The sequence below is a fragment of the Mobula birostris genome, chromosome 9, assembly GCF_030028105.1.
Source record: "Mobula birostris isolate sMobBir1 chromosome 9, sMobBir1.hap1, whole genome shotgun sequence".
Classification (NCBI taxonomy): domain Eukaryota; kingdom Metazoa; phylum Chordata; class Chondrichthyes; order Myliobatiformes; family Myliobatidae; genus Mobula; species Mobula birostris.
In genome coordinates this window covers 27,577,090-27,599,164 of record NC_092378.1, presented here as the reverse complement: position 1 = coordinate 27,599,164, position 22,075 = coordinate 27,577,090, and positions in this window count along the sequence as shown.

Sequence of the window (22,075 nt, the reverse complement as noted above, 5' to 3'; positions counted from 1 at the left end):
TTGTTATGTAAATCTCCTTTAAACGTTCTCCCTTTCACCTTAAATCTCTGCCCTTTCGTATTTGGCTGTGAATATCTACCCTACCTATGGGATTCATAATTTCATATCACTCCTAACATGTTTTTCCCTCAGCTCTCAAGAGTCCTAAGGAAACAATGCAAGTTAGTCAGAGAACTGAGCAGTTGTACCCCTCAAACAACACACATCAAATCTCTTACTAACTCTTCCTTCAGTTAGACCTGACGAAGGGTCTCAGCCTGAAACGTCAACTGTACCTCTTCCTAGAGCTGCTGCCTGGCCTGCTGCGTTCCCCAGCAACTTTGATGTGTGTTGCTTGAATTTCCAGCATCTGCAGAATTCCCGTTCTTTGCGTTTTTAAAAGTTGTACCCCTCTCTAATTCTCTCTAATCCTGGTGAACCTCTTCTGCCCATTCTCCAAAACCTCCACATCCTTCCTGTAATGCAGTGATCAGAACTGCACATAATACATCAAAATTGTCGTAGCCAAAGTTTTTTACATGACTTCTCGGCTTTCACACTTAGTACCCTAACTGATGAAGCCAGTTACATTGTATTCCTTCCTTAGCACACTTCATACTTTTGATTATGATTATGATTATGAGGACACGCAGTCCCCTTCTATTGTCATTTAGTAATGCATGCATTAAGAAATGATAAAAATATTTTTCCAGAACGCTATCACGAAAACACATGACATATCGACTTAAAAACTAACAAAAACCACATAATTATAACATATAGTTACAACAGTGCAAAGCAATACCGTAATTTTATAAGAACAGACCATGGCACAGTAAAAGTCTCAAAGTCTCTCGAAAGTCCCATCATCTCATGCAGACGGTAAACCCCCAGCACCGCCAACTTGCCGATGCAGCATCCCAGGAGCATCCGACCACAGCCCAACTCCGAGTCCGTCCAAAAAACTCCAAGCCTCCGACCACCTATTTGACACCGAGCACCATCTCTGCCGAGAGTTTCGACCCCAGCCCCGGCAACAGGCGATACGCAAAGCCGAGGATTTGGGGCCTTCGTCTCCGGAGATTCTCGATCACACAGTAGCAGTGGCAGTGAAGCAGGCATTTCAGAAGTTAATGATGTTGCCACCTTTTGGGGGTGCTATGGACCGGCACCCCAAATTCCCTCTGTACCTCAATGTTATCTATGTCGTCCTATTTACTGCATACTGAATTTCTGCATTTGACCTCCCAAAGTGCCATACCTCACACTTGTCTGGATTAAACTCAGTGCCTTTTCTTTGCACACATTTCCAACTGCTCTGTATCCTATGGAATCAGCCCAACTACAAACCTGTCTAAATTATTTCTACATATCACACGCCGCAGAGGTCCCAGCACTGATACTTGTCGAACACCACTGGTATAGATCTCCGTTTGGATTAACACCTATCCACCACAACCCTTTATCTTCTATTGTTTCAGTTTTATATCTAAACCACCAATCTCCATTGATCATACGTGCTTTAAGCTTCCCAACCAGCCTACCTTGAGCGATCATGTCAAATGCTTTACTAAAGACAAGGTATCCACTGTCCTCTCATTAGTCATCTTCATCACCTCCTCAAGTTTGTAAGACATGGCCTCCCATGCTGACTTTCCCTAATAAGTCTATGTTTTTCCTGTGGCTAAGAACCTTCCCCAATAATTTCCCTGCTATTGATTTTAAAGCACACAGGGTACAGAAAAGGTTCACAATGAAATTGACAGGGCTGGAGGGCATGAGCTCTGAAAAAAGACTGGTTATGTTGGGCTTGTTTTCCCTGAAGTGACGAAGACTGAGGAATGGACTTATAGAGGTCTATGAAGTCATGAGGGGAATGGATAAAGTGAGAGGGGAAAGATCTAAAAGGACCTGAGAGGCTAGTTTAGCTGGTGGGTATATGAAAGGAACTGCAGAGAAGTGGTAGAGGCAGGTAAAATAAAAACCTCTAAAAGACGTTTCAACAGATACACAGATAAGGAAAGGTTTAGGGCAGGGTTTGCCAACCTATTTCATGCCATGGACCAATACCATTAAGCAAAGGGTCAGTGGACCGAAGGTTGAGAACCCCTGGTTTATAGAGGGATATGGGCCAAATGCAGGTAAATGGGACTAACTCAAGGGCTTATCTTCGACCTGTATAACTCTATGGTTCTATGATTGAGCGAGAGGGTAGTGAATCTCTGAAAATCTGAAGAGAGAACACCTCAGGTTTAAATGGCTGATACTTGTAGCCATGTATCTCATTCAAGATTCTCCCACTAATGGAAACATCTTGACATTTATTCTGCTCCACAACCTAAGGATTTTATATACCTTAATAAGATCACCCCTCATTCTCTTAAAATCCAAAGGATATAGACATAATTTCTGGAGCCCAAGAAACCTATTTTTTTGGCTGCTTCCCATGCCAGTACTGTATATCCTTTCTTGAGTAAGGAGAGAAGAATTGTGCACATTACTCCAGGTGTGGCCTTAACAACATCCCACCCAATTGCAATAATATGCCCTGTTTCTAAACTCCAACTATCCTGCAGTAAAGGCCAGTCAGCTCCCTGCCTTCCTAACCACTTGCTGCACTGTCTGCTAACTTGGTGTGACTTGAGCATCCACATCCAACTGTACATTGCACATCTGCAATCGTTCTCCATTTAGGTAATCATCTACCTGGCATGACATAAAAGCAGCTCTCTCTCTCTCAGCACAATTCGCAAATTTGTTTAGAGCTATAGAACATAATTAATTAACTGTGAACATTAAGGGTTTTAACCACAAACCCTTGTGTATTCCATTCAATATGTTAAGGATGTTCAAAATAGCTCATCACCCTTTTACCACTGCCCCTTATTCTTCGGCTAATTTTTTTTTACCTTTTCTGTGTTTAGCCTAAATGAACAACATCTTAAGCTTAATTAACAGTAAAACCCACGATCAGGTTATTCAACCGTGAAAGGCATCTCAGAGACATATAAATTATGCAACCTTGAGATTCGTCCCCTTACAGGCAGCCACAAAACAAGAAACCCAGTAGAATCCATTGAAGAAGAGACTAACAAACACACAATGTGTGGAGAGAGAGAAAAAACAGAAACAATAAAAGCAAGGAACAACATTGTATTATCACTGGACATCCACACAAGCACACCTTTCAACAAGATCACTGACCCACGGAAGCTGATTTGTGCCTTCATAGTACAAGTGCTCTGAAGTCAATTCCAATGCTCCCTTGCCTCCTGAGATCTCTCAGGTCATGACTAATAGGCACATTCTTTACTGCTTTGGTAACGTGCCAGGAGAAATATGGCAGATGCAATGTGTAGGTTGTTGCAATAAATCATGTTTATATCAATGAAATTGACACTCTGTCACATTTTTTCACGTGCGTTGTTTATCCAACAAATATGACCTTTAGTTCAATGATGCTGTAATTATCCTGTGGATATCCATGCAAATTGAGCAATTGATTTGAGTCTTGACTGCATTAATCATAACTAACTTGAAGCAGCAGTTCATTCATTATTTTTTATATTTGTTTATTCTCTCGATGCTCCTAAAAAGGGAAAGATGGTTTTGTATTTATAAGAACAATAAGAAAGTGCCTCACTTTGCAAAAATTCCCAGAACATGACCAATCTTAACTTGAGTTTGTGCTTACATCTGACTGATTAAGAATGATATGTCTTTTCAGAGTTGCAAAATGTGGAAAGTACTCAGATTCCCTGGGATATCCAGTTGGCATTTAACCTCGTGGCAGCTGGAACAGCTCCCCATCTGGCATCCTACAAGGTCGGCGTCAATCATCATTGCCAGATAATCTAGACAAGTGCTGCAAATGTGGCCATTTAAGGTCCGCTAATTGGAGCTGAGCCTTATTTTAGTCAGTAAAGCACAGCAGGCTGTGATTTGAAGTTCTGGTTTAGTTTCACCCTTCCATCACTTTTATAATACTGATCGTGCTGCCATCGCTCGACGACAACTAGATCATTTCCATAACGTAGCGAGAATCTAATCAACTTGCGTTTACTGTATGCTGGGCTTTCAAATAAGAAAGAGAGTCCAAGTATGCTTTATGTGAGGGAGGAGCTGCTCAAATGAGAGGGTGCCATCAGCGGGTAAGTTTTGTCGAAAGTAATTGAGAGGAGAAGCAATCATATTCAGGGAGGGGATTCCAATTACCAATGAAAGAGGAAGGAAAAGAACAGAATGGTGGTGGTTTACAAAAGCTTGGACCCCAAGGTGCAAGGGGTTATGGGTAATTTCAACTCTAGGGATTACATAGGAAGCGTGGTTGTATCTTGAAGTCTTTAATAAACAAGAACAGAAGTTTCTATATGCATGTTTCAATGAAGACAAACAGTCCCCCTTATCATCCCTTTTGCTTCTGCTCTTCATCTTGAAGCTCTGCTTTGATGGAGAAGTTTTCAGAGCCAGCCTTAGGAGTTCAGCTGTGGTGCTGGGACCAGTTCTTGCAGAAGTTTCTATTCATACATCAGTCTTTGTTGTTGATGGTCCTCTCTGTGGCAGGATCATTTTTTAGGTTCATAGGCATGGTTTTGGAGACGGTGTGGGGAGTTACGGGTCAGGTAAGGGTTTAGAGACAAGGATGAGGCAGAATAAAGAGCCTGTGTTTGGACGGCAGGTTGCAGGTTAGCTACAACTTCCGAGGTCAAAGGTTAGCTACCCTGGAGGTTAGATCAATGGGCTCAGAAAGGACCAGCGATCTCCAGGTTGGCAAATCCCAAGTTGGGGTCTGGACAAGCAGAAGTCATGAAGGCAGATCAGCAGGTCAGCAGATCAGAGGCCTGTGAGAGTCTAGAAGCCGAGACCGAAAAACACTCTACAGTTAAATGTCAATGATTGCTGAAGTCAGGGGGGTTAAGGCCTGAAAGACAAACTCATGATTGGCAAGTCCTGGGGTTGAGGCTTGTAGATCAGACGCTTGATCAGCAAGTCCTGGGTTTGATTTTCAGAGGTCAACAAAGGCTAAAGCTGAGGATCTAAGTACAGAGGACAGTGAATCAGGAGGTAGAAAGCACAAAAGGTCAAAGAGTGAAGTTGGCGAGTCCTGAGGTAGAGGCCTGAAGGTTGAGTCTGCAAGTCCAGGCCAGATACTGGAGAATGGAGGCCTGGTATCTATGAGTCTCAGAGTCCAGGGCCAAGCACTGGAAGCCTAGCGGTGGCCATCTTGGGATTGGAGACGTGTGTGTGAGTAAGAGTTGGGCTTGTTTTGCTGTTGTTATTGTTGTTACTGTTGCTGCTGCTTACAGTGTTCTGCTGAACCTCGTGGGCATGCTGCATTAGCACTAGAATGTGCAGCCGCGCTTGTGGACCCGGTACATGCTCCTGTGTGTAGGCTGTCAACGCAAGTACGTTTTGAAGTTACATCTGAATCAGAATCACACCTGCATGTAATCCTGTTCTTATATTCACCTCTGGGTGTTGCCTATAGGGGCCTTTAGATGGTAATCAGGAGGAAGAAGCATTGCTGGGCTTTCCCCTTCTAACCCAGGGATAAGGAAAACAACTGCATATCGTTTGTTAATTTAGCACAAACAGAGACTGAAATACTGGTTCTCTCAATCAATCTTGAGTAAGGCAATTGAAAAAGAGGCAAAATCGAGTCCTTCATATTGAATAAAGCTGAAGGAATATTATAATATTTATAGTATCATAAAAAGAAACAAAATAACTAGGCATGTGATCCTAAATCAAAGTTGCTGGTGAATGCAGCAGGCCAGGCAGCATCTGTAGGAAGAGGTGCAGTCGACGTTTCAGGCCGAGACCCTTCGTCAGGACTAACGAAGGGTCTCAGCCTGAAACGTCGACTGCACCTCTTCCTACAGATGCTGCCTGGCCTGTTGCGTTCACCAGCAACTTTGATGTGTGTTGCTTGAATTTCCAGCATCTGCAGAATTCCTGTTGTTTATGTGATCCTAAATATTTGTTTTTAAAATGTTCGGAAGTCACTAATAACTCTGATTAAAGGACCTTAATTTTAAAAAATGTCAGGTACTGCAAATGACCATGAAGTTTGTACTGTTCTCCTGTAAATGTAATTGACAGTGCAACTAACAGTCATTTGCAGATTCCACTGAGCGCCCAGATCACTCATTTGGAAGGGTGTCATTAAAAGAATCAGAAGAATCTCACACCTCATGTATAACCGATTCAAACTGGGCCCAGAGCTTCATTTACAACCTTGGAAGAGTTCTGATTCTCTGCTGTGTTTCATTTATTGACCACTGGGTAGCAGAATGTTGCCACAGTCTGTAACTCAGCGCAGATAGCCTCTACCATAGATATCCAGTGGCTGGAATTGAGAGGGAAAAACAAAGGGGTGGCAGATTAATGCCTTTATATTCTAGAACTCCCAACAGTCTGCAGGATTTTCAGGAGCAAATTTGTAGAGAGAGAGCAGAGAGTTGCGAGAAAAGTAAGGTTGTGGTAAGTGGTCATTTTAACTTCCTGCATATCGACTGGGACTCCCAGATTGTGAAAGAATTGGATAAGATAATTGTTAAATGTGGTCATTAAAGTGAGGTGATGGAAATGTGTGAGGGGAAGTCTGATCGAGGTTTATAAGATTAAGTGAGGCACAGATAGACAGCCAGTATTTTGCGTTTTTTTACCAAGGGTTGAAATGACTAATATAAAAGGTCATGCATTTAAGGTGAAGGAGTAAATTCAAGGCAGCGTACAGGCCAAGCTTTTACACAGAGGATTGCCAGGTGCTTCGATTGTACTGCCTCAGGTGGTGGTGGAGACACACACGGTGGAGGTGTTCGAGAGTCTCTTAGGTGGGCACAGCACATAAATTTGCAGGAACTGGAAAGATATGAACATTGCATAGGTAGAAGAGATTAGTTTCGTTGGCCCTTTGATTGCTAACGTAATTAGTTCAGCACAATATTGTGAGTCAAAGTGCCTTCTCCTATGCTGAATGGTTCTGTGTTCTACCTTCTTTCAGAGTAACTTTCCAAAAGTGCTTCGGTAAGTGTAAAAGAAGGAACCTCAAAGCTACCACATCACAGGCCTGGTTGTAAGCTATCTGAATCAGTGCACTAAGCAGGCAAGGTGCGAAAGGGCCTCATAGAACGATAGGGTTCAGTGGGTTGGGTTTGATGTAAAAGCCTTCTGTCGGTGGTGCCAAGACCGAGTTACTTGTCTCGCTTAAGCATTGAAATTACATTAAAATAGGTCATATACTGTAAATTATAACTTTAGTTTTAATTGCAGTAATTTTTACCTTACCCAACGCTGGCCCCCTAGGCCTGAGTCGACGTAGTAGTAGCAGCAATTTTGCTTGTTGCTTTTAAAAATATTCAAATATTGCATTCAAACATGCACATTTTTAGCATGTGATTGCATGGACAGTGATGTCTACAACTTAAGTGAGACATGATGGCGTCCTCTGCTACCCTGCCAATCCAATTCACATGCACAGACAAAGAGGAAATATTTTCATTTCAAGTAGCATTTGTGTTTTCCTAGTCACCTACTGCTGACTCCGCAGATCACAATTGCTTCCAACTCTGCACATACTTCAATCGGTGCATTACCATCTCCATCATGTACAAACAGCATTCTTTCAATTCTTTGCCGATCTCCTGTACCACAGGAGATGTGTGCAATTATGTTATCCAACACCAGGCTGCTTTTCACTTCTTACTGCTTTGTTCTGGCCTCCCAAAACCAGACAATATTCTTTCCTCCTCTCCTCACAGTGCCTCGCCACTCCAAAGTGACTCAACTGGTTGTTTCATTATTAGTCAGACACTGATTGTCCTGGGTCAATTGCAACCAAGGCCAAGACAGTTACTTCCTGCTACTCACACAATCCAACAGATGACGTACAGTGTATTACAACAGTAACTCCACTTTAGAAGTATTTGATTGAGAAGACTGACATCATGCTCTATATAAATGTAGTGTCTTTCTTTCCATCCCCAGCTAGTAATGTAGAGCAGTACTTTTCATTGGCTTGTCCCTCCTTAACGGAGGAATGTTGATCCCTACCTTTGAGCTTTAGCAGCTGCTCCTTCTGGTTCTGTTACCTTGCAATTAACCTAGGGTCAGAGCTTGGATCCTCCTGGTGACTGTGGCTCAGTTTTGCACCATGTGGGGAATCTATTCACTAAGCCAATAATGGAACACTGCTTAAAACTCACGGAGCACTCAGAAGCATAAACAGAGCACATGAAGAGATCAAAAAAATCATAAACTACTTAAATGTTTAAATAACCCTGCCAACAGCTAGTCTGCATAAATTGGCATCGCATTTAAATTTCACCTGCAGTACAGCGTGTAACTAGAGCATGGTTTGCACCAGCGCTATAAAATCGAGAGTAATGCATCTCTACACAATTCCTGAACTGGATCTTCCTTCCCAGGTAAATGACAAATCCTGTTCATTAAATACGAGACTAAAAATGTCAGAAGTGATTCATTACCCATTTCAACATGCTGCCGCAACCTGAAAGATTACATTATTGAGGCAATTCAAAAGTGTTATCTTAATTCTGTTGTCAATATATCAGAGGGGTCCCTTTGTTAAAATTATTGTATTAAACAGGATTGTCCCATAACACAAACTTTGTGTGTTGACAATCATGCAATAGCACAGGGGAATAAATTCCAGTTTAAGATGGTGCTACTGAAGGCGTGCGACAGCTTACTGGTGGTTTGAAAGCAAAGAAATTTGATTAAAACATTACCAATAACATCTTTTTAATGTGAATTGTGGTAAACTGTGACCATAAACAATAAAGAGGCGAAGTGAATTCGAGAGATGTGCTGGGCCTGCGCGCTGCAAAATCGACGCACTTAGAGTTGTCGCTGTGCTGGTTGGAGTCAATGTTTCCGAGAGGAGGTGTTGAGGCAGAGGTGTTCTGATGCTCGTCCATCGAACCTGAGTCCAAGGGTAGATCACTGTAAGTGCCGAGTCGATTTGGAGAGGTTGAGAACGGCTTCTTTGGCAGCGAAAGCTAGGCCCAAAGCGAATCACTGGGCAGTGTGTTCTAGGCCCGGAGTGATTCACCACAGCACAGCCTGGGTCCTAACGCAAAGCACAATCCATTGTTTGAACAATTTAAAAGCCCACACAGATAGACTGTGGGCTCCTCTCTCCAACGCACTGAGGCTGTGAGACTGCCCCCGGCTACCTTCCTTCATGTCTGCGAACTTTGCAGCAACTTGGCCCGCTAATATGATGAATTAAATACCAAGGTTTTGGGGCTACTCCAGCCTGCTCTGGTGATTTGGATCTAAAGACTCAATTTAGTTCAGAAATTTGTTGTGTTTGCATGATTTGTAATTTTTTTCTTTCTCTGGCAATTGGGGGTTGGTATTTATTTTTTTAATTGGGTTCTTTCAGGTTTCTTGTTTTGCGGCTGCCTGTAAGCAGACAAATCTCAAGGTTGTATAATTTATACATTCTTTGATAATAAATATATTTTGAATCTTTGAATAAACTACCCTTGGTCTCTTCACTTCCAAAGCTTCCCTAAGTACAAATACCCACTAGGATATCTGTGCTCCTCTATTTCTGGCCTCTTAAAGATCTGCTTATACTATTTGCCCTTATATCTCCATTAATTACTTCAGTCAAATTTTAATTTGAATCTTGATAATGCTCTATTTCAGGGGTTCCCAACTTTTTTTGCACCATGAACCCCGAACCATTAACCAAGTGGTCCGTGGACAACAGGTTGGGAACTCCTGCTCTGGTGGGGTGCCTTGGCATGCTAAAAGAATTTGGTGGTGGTATTTTTAATCTTTTGGAACATTTAAAGTCTATTGCAGTGGTGTTTTGTTGTTAAAGGCAAGGAATAACTGAGCCTTTCAAATCTGGCTAGCGTATGTTTGATCTATGGAAATCCTTGAACTACCTGAAACCTGCTGAACCAGGCCTGAGCCGAGGACTTGCAAATATGATTAGCGTCTGTTGACTCCTGCTGGAAAATGGCCAGTTCAGATAAGAATTGAGGCACTTGACAGGCAAAAAGAGTGCTGCCTCAGGAGCAAAGGTCAAAGGTCAAAGATGTGTTATAACTATGTGGGAATAAGTATGTTAATTGTAGGGAATTCAAGTCAAGTCAAGTCACTTTTTATTTGGATCGAAAGTCACTTTTGGATCGGGGCTACAGAGCGTTGTGGGAGCTGAATTCTGAAGGAAGGCAGGTTTTTTTTAAAACTTCTTTGAGTGGAAGAAGGACAAGACTGCGCAGGCGCGTGACATCAAAAGGACCACGCGGGGAGTTTAAAAAGGAGACCACCCTATACAGCGGGCAGCTGTCGGAGCGGGCAGCGGAGTGAGTGGGAGCAGAGTGTAGGGCTTTGGCTTCAACGGGCTTCGGCGGTAAACGGGAAGAGGTAAGAGCGAGGCACCAACTCTTTTTTTCTCCCCCCCACCCACCCCTTTCACGAATCGGCCCGGACAGACAGGAACAGCAGGGCTCTCACAGCTAACGGTACGAGCTAACAATTTAAAAAGTTCGTTTGTTTGGCGAGGTAAGTGGGTGAGTAGACTTATTTTTCCTGTTTCATTCCTGTAGAATTAGATAGCATGCCTGCAGGGTTAATGCTTTGTTCAGGGTGTCTGATGTGGGGATCTGGATCTGCAGCTTGATGACCTACTGCTTATGAGGGAAAATGAAGATGTGATAGATAGGAGCTACAGGGAGGTAGTCATCCCTAGGCTACAGGGGTCAGAAAACTGGGTCACTGTCAAGAGAGGGAAGGGAAATGCCCGGATAGTGGAGAGCACACCTGTGGCTGTCCCCCTCAGCAACAAATACCTTGTTCTGGATGCTGTTGAGGGGAATGACCTGACAGGGGACGCCCACGGTGACCGGGTCTCTGGCACTGAGCCTGGCGCTGTTGTGCAGGAGAGAAGGAGGGAGAAGAGAAATGCGGTAGTCGTAGGGGATTCCATAGTGAGGGGAACAGATAGGAGATTCTGTGAGCCTGACAGAGATACCCGCATGGTGTGTTGCCTCCCAGGTGCCAGGGTAAGGGATGGCTTGGATCGGGTCCTGAATATTCTAAAGGGGGAGGGTGAGCAAGCCAGCTGTCTTGGTACATGTTGGTACCAATGACATAGATAGGACAAAGGAGGAGGTCCTGAAGACAGATTTCCGGGAGTTAGGAAGGAAGCTGAGAAGCAGGACCTCCAGGGTAGTAATCTCGGGATTGCTACCTGTGCCACGTGCTAGCGAGGGCAAGAATAGTAGGATCAGGCAGATGAATGCCTGGCTGAGAGACTGGCATAGGGGGCAGGGCTTCAGATTCTTGGATAATTGGGATCTCTTCTGGGGGAATTATGACCTGTTCAAAAAGGACAGGTTACACCTGATCCCGAAGGGGACCAATATCCAGGTGGGAAAGTTTAATAGAGCTGTTAGGGAGGGTTTAAACTAATTTGGCAGGGGGATGGGAACCGGAATGATAGAGCGGAGGAAGGGGAAAACAGAAATAACTCTAAGATAGTGAGCAGTAAAGATGTCAGGAAAGACAGGCAGGTGATGGGGCAAATTTGTAGCCATTGGGATGAGTTGCAGTGCAATAAAGTTGCAGTGAAATCAAAGCAAAAAGTATCAAATGCTGGTCTTAAGGTGTTGTACTTAAATGCATGCAGCATAAGGAATAAGGTGGATGATCTTGTTGTACAGCTACAGATTGGCAGGTATGATATTGTGGCCATCACTGAGACCTGGCTAAAGGATGCATGTCTCTGGGAGCTGAATGTCCAAGGATACACGGTGTATCGGAAGGATAGGAAGGTAGGCAGAGGGGGAGGCATGGCTTTATTGGTAAGAAATGATATTAAATCATTAGAAAGAGGTGATATAGGATCGGAAGGTGCAGAATCTTTATGGGTTGAGCTAAGGAATAGCAGGGGTAAAAGGACCCTGATGGCAGTTGTTTATAGGCCTCCAAACAGCTGCAGTGATGTGGACTACAAATTACAACTGGAAATAGAAAAGGCTTGTCAGAAGGGCAGTGTTATGATAATTGTGGGGGATTTTAACATGCGAGTAGATTGGGAAAATCAGGTCAGCACTGGATCTCAAGAGAGAGAATTTGTAGAATGTCTGCGAGATGGCTTTTTAGAACAGCTTGTTGTTGAGCCCACTAGGGGATCGGCTGTACTGGATTGGGTATTGTGTAATGAACCGGAGGTGATTAGAAATATTGAGGTGAAGGAACCCTTAGGAGGCAGTGATCATAACATGATTGAGTTCACTGTGAAATTAGAAAAAGAGAAGCCGAAATCTGCTGTGTCGGTATTTCAGTGGAGTAAAGGAAATTACAGTGGCATGAGAGAGGAACTGGCCAAAGTTGACTGGAAAGAGACACTGGTGGGAAAGACAGCAGAGTTTATGGAGAAATGAGGAATGTGCAAGACAGGTATATTCCAAAAAAGAAGAAATTTTCGAGTGGAAAAAGGATGCAACCGTGGTTGACAAGAGAAATCAAAGCCAAAGTTAAAGCAAAGGAGAAGGCATACAAGGAAGCAAAAATTAGTGGGAAGACAGAGGATTGGGAAGTTTTTAAAAGCTTACAAAAGGAAACCAAGAAGGTCATTAAGAGAGAAAAGATTAACTATGAAAGGAAGCTAGCAAATAATATCAAAGAGGATACTAAAAGCTTTTTCAAGTATATAAAGAGCAAAAGACAGGTGAGAGTAGATATAGGACCAATAGAAAATGATGCTGGAGAAATTGTAATGGGAGATAAGGAGATGGCAGAGGAACTGAACGAGTATTTTGCGTCAGTCTTCACTGAGGAAGACATCAGCAGTATACTGGACACTCAAGGGTGGCAGGGAAGAGAAGTGTGCACAGTCACAATTACGACAGAGAAAGTACTGAGGAAGCTGAATAGGCTAAGGGTAGATAAATCTCCTGGACCAGATGGAATGCACCCTCGTGTTCTGAAGGAAGTAGCTGTGGAGATTGCGGAGGCATAGCGATGATCTTTCAAAAGTCGATAGATTCTGGCATGGTTCCGGAAGACTGGAAGATTGCAAATGTCACTCTGCTATTTAAGAAGGGGGCAAGGAAGCAAAAAGGAAATTATAGACCTGTTAGCTTGACATCGGTGGTTGGGAAGTTGTTGAAGTGGATTGTCAAGGATGAGGTTACAGAGTACCTGGAGGCATATGACAAGATAGGCAGAACTCAGCATGGATTCCTTAAAGGAAAGTCCTGCCTGACAAACCTATTACAATTTTTTGAGGAAATTACCAGTAGGCTAGACAAGGGAGATGCAGTGGATGTTGTTTATTTGGATTTTCAGAAGGCCTTTGACAAGGTGCCACACATGAGGCTACTTAACAAGATAAGACCCCATGGAATTACAGGAAAGTTACATACGTGTATAGAGCATTGGCTGATTGACAGGAAACAGAGAGTGGGAATAAAGGGATCCTATTCTGGTTGGCTGCCAGTTACCAGTGGTGTTCCACAGGGATCAGTGTTGGGGCCGCTTCTTTTTACATTGTACATCAACGATTTGGATTATGGAATAGATGGCTTTGTGGCTAAGTTTGCTGACAATACGAAGATAGGTGGAGGGGCCGGTAGCGCTGAGGAAACGGAGAGTCTGCAGAGAGACTTGGATAGATTGGAAGAATGGGCAGAGAAGTGGCAGATGAAGTAAAATGTTGGAAAGTGTATGGTTATGCACTTTGGCAGAAAAAATAAACGGGCAGACTATTATTTAAATGGGGAAAGAATTCAAAGTTCGAAGATGCAACGGGACTTGGGAGTCCTCGTACAGGATACCCTTAAAGTTAACCTCCAGGTTGAGTCAGTAGTGAAGAAGGCGAATGCAATGTTGGCATTCATTTCTAGAGGAATAGAGTATAGGAGCAGGGATGTGATGTTGAGGCTCTATAAGGCACTGATGAGACCTCATTTGGAGTGCTGTGGGCAGTTTTGGTCTCCTTATTTAAGAAAGGATGTGCTGACGTTGAAGAGGGTACAGAGAAGATTCACTAGAATGATTCCGGGAATGAGAGGGTTAACATATGAGGAACACTTGTCCGCTCTTGGACTGTATTCCTTGGAGTTTAGAAGAACGGGGGAGACCTCATAGAAACATTTTGAATGTTAAAAGGCATGGACAGAGTGGATGTGGCAAAGTTGTTTCCCATGATGGGGGAGTCTAGTACAAGAGGACATGACTTAAGGATTGAAGGGCGCCCATTCAGAACAGAAATGCGAAGAAATTTTTTTAGTCAGAAGGTGGTGAATCTATGGAATTTGTTGCCACGGGCAGCAGTGGAGGCCAAGTCATTGGGTGTATTTAAGGCAGAGATTGACAGGTGTCCGAGTAGCCAGGGCATCAAAGGTTATGGTGAGAAGGCGGGGGAGTGGGACTAAATAGGAGAATGGATCAGCTCATGATAAAATGGCAGAGCAGACTCGATGGGCCGAATGGCCTACTTCTGCTCCTTTGTCTTATGGTCTTATGGTCTTATTGTCATTTCGACCATAACTGCTGGTACAGTACACAGTAAAACCGAGACAACATTTTTCAGGACCATGGTGCTGCATGAACAATACAAAAACGACACTGAACTACGTAAAACAACACAAAACTACACTAGACTAGAGACCTACACAGGACTGCATAAAGTGCACAAAACAGTGCAGGCATTACAATAAATAATAAACAAGACAATAGGCACAGTAGAGGGGAGTAGGTTGGTGTCAGTCCAGGCTCTGGGTATTGAGGAGTCTGATGACTTGGGGGAAGAAACTGTTACATAGTCTGGAAAGTAGAGACACTGCTGGGCTTTCTTTGCTATGGAGCTGGTGTTGAAGGGCCAGGTGAGATTCTCCACCAGGTGAACACCAAGAAATTTGGTGAATTCCATATTCAGGAGAGCAATCTGTTGTTTCTGTAACCAGGAATGTGGGTTCCACATGATATGTTGCCCACAGTCAGTCACAATTCTCCCCAATTCTGGTACTGGAATAGGAATACCAAGAGGAACACAGATAAATGTGCAGAGTGTAAGGGCTGAACCAGATATTATTGTACATGTAGGTAGCAACAACACAGAGGGAGAGGAGGGGCTGTCAGAGTATGGAGAGACTTGCAGGATTTAGGGAGAAGGTTAAAAAGGAAGTTAGCTCTGGGCTATCTCCTAGTCACACACTAGCTACAGTAGGAAGGGGGAGGCACAAGAGATTCTGCAGATACCTGAGAAAAATTCACAAAATCCTGGAGCAGCTCAGCACTCCAGGCAGCATCTATGGAGGGGAATTAACAGATGACATTTAGGGCCGAGACCCTTTATCAGGTCTGGAAAGTACTGTAAGGGTGGAGAGCCAGAATAAGTAGATGAGGGGAGGAGGATGAGTACAGGTAGCCATTTTCCAGCTATCTGAGACCAGGTGAGGGGGAACGTGGGTGGGTGGGGAGAGGTGATGATGTCAGAAACTGGGAGGAGATAGGTGGGAGAGATGTGTTGGCACGTGGCCAAATGGTTAAGGCATTGGACGAGTGATCTGAAGGTCGCGAGTTTGAGGTAGCATGTTGTGTCCTTGAGCAAGGCACTTAACCACACATTGCTCCTGCACGTTTATAGCCCGGCGGCAGTTGGTGCAGTATGGACAAGACAAGAGAGATAAAGGGCTAAGTAAGAAGGAATCTGATAGCACGCCTACAGAAAAAGAACCACAGGGTTGTATGTTTGTATGTGGTGACATGTATGTACTCTGACAATAAATTTTACTTTGAACTTTGAACTTTGGGAGAGGACAGTGATCCATGGAATAAAAGGAAGGAGGTGAGAAGTGATGGATGGATCATGAGGATGAGGGAGGAGAAGAGAAGGGGTGAAAGGGCCAGCTGAATGGGGGGGGGGGGGAGAAAAGACTGCGAAAAGGGAGAAGCAGAAGGAAGAAATTGAAAATAAATTAAAAAGAGAAAGTTAGGAAGGAAAAGATAGGCAGGGTAACATGTAGTTAGAGGCATGGAGCATGACAGTTCGCTTCAGAATCTCAAAGCATTGGTCTGGTTTAAGATGGTGCTGATGAAGCACAGAAACAACTCTCTGACAGCAAACTAAACTATAATCTACTTTATTGATCACACTTGTTCTCAGATATGATCACTGCAATCAATAGTCTATAACTTCCCTTTCGGAGTTGAACATTTGAACTGCCTGTATGACCTGGCATTTTTGCAGGTGTGAACTAAAGTGTCGAAGGTGCAGGATGGTTGCAGTGTGGCAGGGAATGGGGTGAATCAGGATGGCAGGGCCCAGGGTGTAGGGCCCAGGGTGCAGGGTGCAGGATGGTCGCAGCGTGGCAGGGAAGGGGTGAATCAGGATGGCAGGGCTCAGGGTGTAGGGCCCAGGGTGCAGGGTGGCAGGGAAGGGCTGAATCAGCATGGCAGGGCCCAGGGTGCAGGATGCAGGATGGTCGCAGCGTGGCAGAGAAGGGGTGAATCAGGACGGCAGGGCCCAGGGTGCAGGGTGGCAGGGAAGGGGTGAATCAGGACGGCAGGGCCCAGGATGCAGGGTGGCAGGGAAGGGCTGAATCAGGACGGCAGGGCCCAGGGTGCAGGGTGCAGGATGGTCGCAGCGTGGCAGAGAAGGGGTGAATCAGGACGGCAGGGCCCAGGGTGCAGGGTGGCAGGGAAGGGGTGAATCAGGACGGCAGGGCCCAGGGTGCAGGGTGGCAGGGAAGGGGTGAATCAGGATGGCAGGGCTCAGGGTGTAGGGCCCAGGGTGCAGGGTGGCAGGGAAGGGCTGAATCAGGATGGCAGGGCCCAGGGTGCAGGGTGCAGGATGGTCGCAGCGTGGCAGGGAAGGGGTGAATCAGGACGGCAGGGCCCAGGGTGCAGGGTGGCAGGGAAGGGGTGAATCAGGACGGCAGAGCTCAGGGTGTAGGGCCCAGGGTGCAGGGTGGCAGGGAAGGGGTGAATCAGGACGGCAGAGCTCAGGGTGTAGGGCCCAGGGTGCAGGGTGGCAGGGAAGGGGTGAATCAGGACGGCAGGACTAGTCCTGAGAGCGGGGAATGAACCAGTGTTTGGCCGTTGCTGGAGCGGATGTGGAGCCGATTCGATGCGACAGAACCGAAGCAAGGTGAGCAGAGGCGAGGCAGAGTCAAGGCCCCAGGGCCCAGACCTGAGAGCAAGGAATGACCTGTTGTTTGGCCGATCAAGGCCGGTTATACTTGAAGGGTGAGTGCAGGCTGAATCGAGGCAGCGGGACATATCGAAGCAGCAGGACCCTTGCCCGACAGCAAAGTCTGGCCGAGTTAAGCGCCGAGCCAGATTGAAAAGATCAGGATATCAGGGCCAAAGGATTGGGACAGGATGGTGTCCAGCTCACTGCTCCACAAGTTTTACTCATCTCTGTGCTGAACGGAGGCTGTGGCCTGCAACTCACAAACTGGTTCAGCTGCAGTGATGACTGGATTTGGGGCTGTGCACTCACTTTCGTGAACTTCATTCAAAGGTTATTAGCTTACTTTTATTGCTTGCACGGTTTATTTTCTGCGCATCGTATCTTTGATGGCCTTCTGTTTTTAATGGGCTCTATTGGATTTCTTTGTTTTGTGACTGCCTGCAAGGAGACAAATCTCAAGGTTGTATATAGTACACATACAGTTGAAGTCAGAAGTTTACAAACACCTTAGCCAAATACATTTAAACTCAGTTTTTCACAATTCCTGACATCTAATCTTAGAAAACATTCCCTTTCTTATGTCAGTTAGGATCACTACTTTATTTTAAGAATGTGAAATGTCAGAATAATAGTAGAGAGAATGATTTATTTTAGCTTTTATTTCTTTCATCACTTTCCCAGTGGGTCAGAAGTTTACATACACTTTGTTAGTATTTGGTAGCATTGTCTTTAAATTGTTCAACTTGGGTCAAACGTTTTGGGTTGCCTTCCACAAGCTTCTCACAGTAAGTTGCTGGAATTTTGTTCCATTCCTCCAGACAGAGGCACTTAATCACACATTGCTCTAATGTCTGTGCGAGGAGTGGCACCCCACACAGACTTCCAATCTGCGCCTAGTAAGGCATGAAAATGTCCGACGCAGGCCTCTCATGGTCTGAGTCGACGTTCCCTCCCTCGCCTCCCTCCAGACAGAACTGGTGTAACTGAGTCAGGTTTGGAGGCCTCCTTGCTCACACACGCTTTTTCAGTTCTGCCCACAAATCTTCTATCGGATTGAGGTCAGGGCTTTGTGATGGTCACTCCAATACCTTGACTTTGTTGTCCTTAAGCAATTTTGCCACAACTTTGGAGGTATGCTTGGGGTCATTGTCCATTTGGAAGACCCATTTGCGACTGAGCTTTAACTTCCTGGTTGATGTCTTGAGATGTTGCTTCAATATATCCACATAATTTTCCTTCCTCATGATGCCATCTATTTTGTGACGTGCACCAGTCCCTCCTGCAGCAAAGCACCCCCACAACATGATGCTGCCACCCCCATGCTTCACGGTTGGGATGGTGTTCTTCGGCTTGCAAGCCTCACCCTTTTTCCTCCAAACGTAATGATGGTCATTATGGCCAAACAGTTCAATTTTTGTTTCATCAGACCAGAGGACATTTCTCCAAAAAGTAAGATCTTTGTCCCCATGTGCACTTGCAAACTGTAGTCTGGCTTTTTTATGGCGGTTTTGGAGCAGTGACTTCTTCCTTGCTGAGCAGCCTTTCAGGTAATGTCGATATAGGACTCGTTTTACTGTGGATATAGATACTTGTCTATCTGTTTCCTCCAGCATCTTCACAAGCTCCTTTGCTGTTGTTCTGGAGTTGATTTGCACCTTTCGCGCCAAAGTACATTTCATCTCTAGGAGAAAGAATGCATCTCCTTCCTGAGAGGTATGACGGCTGCGTGGTCCCATGGTGTTTATACTTGCGTACTATTGTTTGTACAGATGAACGTGGTACCTTCAGGCGTTTGGAAATTGCTCCCAAGAATGAACCAGACTTGACATCATTTTCTGACCTCAATCTGATAGAAAATTTGCAGAACTGAAAAAGCATGTGCAAGCAAGGAGGCCTGCAAACCTGATTCAGTTACACTAGTTCTGTCTGGAGGAATGGAACAAAATTCCAGTAACTTACTGTGAGAAGCTTGTGGAAGGCTACCCAAAATGTTTGACCCAAGTTAAACAATTTAAAGGCAATGCTACCAAATACTAACGAAGTGTATGTAAACTTCTGACTCACTGGGAAAGTGATGAAAGAAATAAAAGCTGAAATAAATCATTCTCTCTACTATTATTCTGACATTTCACATTCTTAAAATAAAGTAGTGATCCTAACTGACCTAAGACAGGGAATGTTTTCTAGGATTAAATGTCAGGAATTGTGAAAAACTGAGTTTAAATGTATTTGGCTAAGGTGTATGTAAACTTCTGACTTCAACTGTAGTTTGATAATAAATGTACTTTGAACTTTGAGGGTACTTTAAAATGAATGGATAAATGGCACTTCAACAGAACTGGGACCAAAGTCCTCTTAAGGAGATGAACTAATGTAGCTATAATCAGAATTAGAATCGGGTGTGTTGTCACCGACATATGACATGAAATGAGTTGCTGTGCAGCAGTAGTTCAGTGCAAAGAGAAACCTACAAACCATAAAGTAAATAAATAATGCAAACAAAAGTGCCTTTTATCCATTCATTTTAAAGTACCCTCAAAGTTCAAAGTACGTTTATTATCAGAGTATGTATACTATACACAACCTTGAGATTTGTCTCCTTACAGGCAGCCACAAAACAAAGGAGCTATTCATGGACCATTCTGCTATCTGACAGCATGGGAGAAGAGGCTGTTCCTAAATCATTGAGTGTGGGTCTTCAGCCTCCTGTACCTCCTCTCTGGTGGTAGTAACAAGAAGTGGGCATGTCCCAGATGGCGAGGGCCCTTATGATGGATGCTGCCTTCAGGCAGTGCCTCTTGAAGATGTCCTCAATGGGGACATCTAATCTAAATTGACGGGTTTGAGCACTGGCTTATAATAAGGGGAAAAGGAATGAAAGCCACAAATGACTGGAACTGTTGGAGAGTACAGTAGATGGTAGTTTTGGCTGGGAACAAACTAAAAGGAACAACAAGATGGACAAAGTCAGATTTAGAAAGCTCGTGTGATGAATAAGGTGGTGAACTGCAAGTTCAAGGAGCCCGTTAATAATACAGTATAGTAGCAATAATTGAATTTGGCTTTAAAAAAAGGGCATTTAATAATTTGGGATGCAAGGTGTTGGGGCGCCACTGTAGCATAGAGGTTAGCACTGGCATACGTATGGCCAGATTTGGGAACAGCTTCTTTCCAACCGTGATAAGACTGCTGAACAGATCCTGACCCGGATCTGGGCCGTACCCTCCAAATATCCAGACCTGCATCTCGGTTTTTTCACACTACCTTACTTTCCATTTTTCTATTTTCTATTTATGATTTATAATTTAAATTTTTAATATTTACTATCGATTTGTAATCCAGGGAGTGGGAAGCGCAGAATCAAATATGGCTGTGATGATTTTACATTCTAGTATCAATTGTTTGGCGACAATAAAGTATAATGTATAAAGTATGTCGTGAAATATGTTGCTTTGTGGCAGCAGTACATTGCAATCCCCCAAGAGGACCACAACCTTGTTGCAGGCTTTGAAAGCTTGTGTGCTTAATGACCCGGAGAGTTATACTGGCTGGAGTCAGGGCCTTGGGCTTTAGCTCTTGGTAGGGTCAAATAGGTCAAAGGGTAAAGGCCAGGCTAAGAATGGTCCACCGGTCCTCCAGGTTCAGGGGTTCAGCTCTGACTGGTCAAACAAAATTGTTACAGAAACAGTAATGAAGAATCCTTCTATTTCTGATGGCGACTGTATGGACAAACAGAGATGGAAGACCTTCATTGCTGCCCTAAACACCAGCAGCATAATGGACAGTAAGTGAGTATGTTGCAATACATAATAAAAAACTACTAATTACAATAAGAAGATATATGATTTATTTAATTATATATATAAAATTAAGGACTGCAAGAAGAGTGCAAAAAAGAAACAAAACACTGAGGTACTGTCCATGGCTTCATTATCCATTCAGAAATTGCATGGCAGTGCAGAAGAATCTGTTCCTAAAATGTGACATGTTCAGGCTCCTGTAACATCTCCGTGACGGCAGCAATGAGAAGAAGGCATGTCCTGGGTGATGGGGGTCCTTAATGATGGATGCCACCTTTATGTGACATCACTTTTTGAAGATGTCTTCAATGATGAGGAGGTTAGTGCTCGTGATGGAAAGTTCACAACTTTCTGCAGCTTTTTCTGATGCTGTGCAGTGGCCCCTCCACACCAGATGGGGATGCAACCAGTTAGAATGTGGTCCAGGGTACATCTGTAGAAATTTGTGAGTGTTTTTGGTAATATACTAAGACTCCTCAAACTTCTGACTGAGAAATATAGCTGCTGTGGTGCTTCCTTTGTAATTGCTCAGGGCAGCGGAGTTAGGAGTTCAATTCCAGTGTCCTTTGTAAGATGTTTCCGCGTCCTTCCCATGATCTCACGGGTTTCCCTGGATCCAAAGATGTACCGGTTGGTAGGCTAACTGGTCATTGTAGATTATCCTGTGATTATAGGCATCCATTAGTCTTGTGAGACAATGGGTTTGCGCCTTGGAAGGTTTCCAGGGTGCAGGCCTGGGCAAGGTTGTATGGAAGACGGGCAGTTGCCCATGCTGTAAGTCTCCCCTCTCCACACCACCGATGTTGCCCAAGGGAAGGGCACTAGGGCTGATACAGCTTGGCACCGGTGTCGTCGCAGAGCAATGTGTGGTTAAGTGCCTTGCTCAAGGACACAACACGCTGCCTCAGCTAAGGCACAAACTAGTGACCTTCAGATCACTAGACCGACGCCTTAACCACTTGGCCACGCACCAACACTATTCTGTGATTAGGCTAGGGATAAATAGGCAGGTTGCTGGGTGGTACAGCCTGTTGAGCTAGAAGGGCCTGTTCCACACTATATCTCTAAATAAAATAAATAAGAATAAAATAAATACTTGGAAAAAAAA